The sequence below is a fragment of the Octopus bimaculoides genome, chromosome 6 (genome assembly GCF_001194135.2).
Source record: "Octopus bimaculoides isolate UCB-OBI-ISO-001 chromosome 6, ASM119413v2, whole genome shotgun sequence".
NCBI classification, from domain to species: Eukaryota; Metazoa; Mollusca; class Cephalopoda; order Octopoda; family Octopodidae; genus Octopus; species Octopus bimaculoides.
Window position 1 is genome coordinate 81,313,753 of NC_068986.1, and position 1,088 is coordinate 81,314,840.

The window sequence follows — 1,088 nt, forward strand, 5'->3', positions numbered from 1 at the left end:
GAAGAAGAAGAAGAAGAAGAAGAAGAAGAAGAAGAAGAAGAAGAAGAAGAAGAAGAAGAAGAAGAAGAAGGAGAAGATATGTTCCGTGATGCAACTGAAACAACTGATGGCTATATTATACCAGTTGCGTACAGGGATCGATCTAATTGACTGGCCCCATCCACAAAAATGTTGGGCCTTTCGCCTAGAGTAGAAAAGATTATAATTGAAACAGAGTAGTGTATATACATTTTAAATGACCAATATAACTTTACCAGGATGGGACTTGATGAGTGAACGAATTACTATATTAAATATCAGTAGTAAATGTGAAGGAATTATTAGTAATCACTACGGGGTGACATCAGTTATCACATGCCAGCTTTATACAACAATCGTTTCAGTTAACAATGAATTTTTAGCTAAGTCCATTATATTTCATTTGTCTAAAAGTTAAATCAGCTGCTGGGAGCCCGCATAGCTCAGTCGGTAGAGCATCAGACTTTTAAGAACTGTCAAGTAACATGGTATCTGAGGGTCGAGAGTTCAAGTCCCTCTGCGGGCTATATGTATTTTCTTTCAATACATTCAATTTTTTTTTCGTAGTCGAACACACTTTCACCTTGCTAATCTTACAATTGTCATTCAAAATTTTTCGTTTTTCTCAATCATTTCCCAGCTTGACAATGTTAAGCCTGTTGTTGGAAATACTTTTACGCTGTTCTATTTCCATTACAATTCAGTCTTCTGCTGTTTTATTCCTACCATGCTATGTCATCATCTTCGGCCACAGTCTGATGACTGAAACAAATAAAATATATTCATTGTCGCATGTAAATTAACGATCGGCTCTGGCAATTCTGTGAAACATGGGTATAGATCTCTGACTACAGTTCTCATCTACAAACAGACATTTATTTACATCGTACTAGATCCATTTCAGCCATCTAAAATCTCACACAATGCCTCCTATTAAATTTTCATGTATTTTCATATATTAAACTTCGTTGCACCACTGTTGCACCTTAAGAACAAGACTATTGATTATTACATTTTAAGATATTATGATATTAGTGCCAAGAAACAGGATATATATATATATATATATA

The 1,088-nt window shown here is 34.7% G+C and overlaps 1 non-coding gene across 1 annotated transcript; it reads left to right on the forward strand.

The window, feature by feature from the left end:
• The first annotated feature begins 450 nt into the window (after positions 1–450).
• Trnak-uuu (transfer RNA lysine (anticodon UUU)) lies at positions 451–544 on the forward strand. The gene is made up of 2 exons: positions 451–487; positions 509–544. It is a non-coding gene; the product is annotated as a tRNA-Lys (tRNA).
• The last annotated feature ends 544 nt before the right edge of the window (positions 545–1,088 follow it).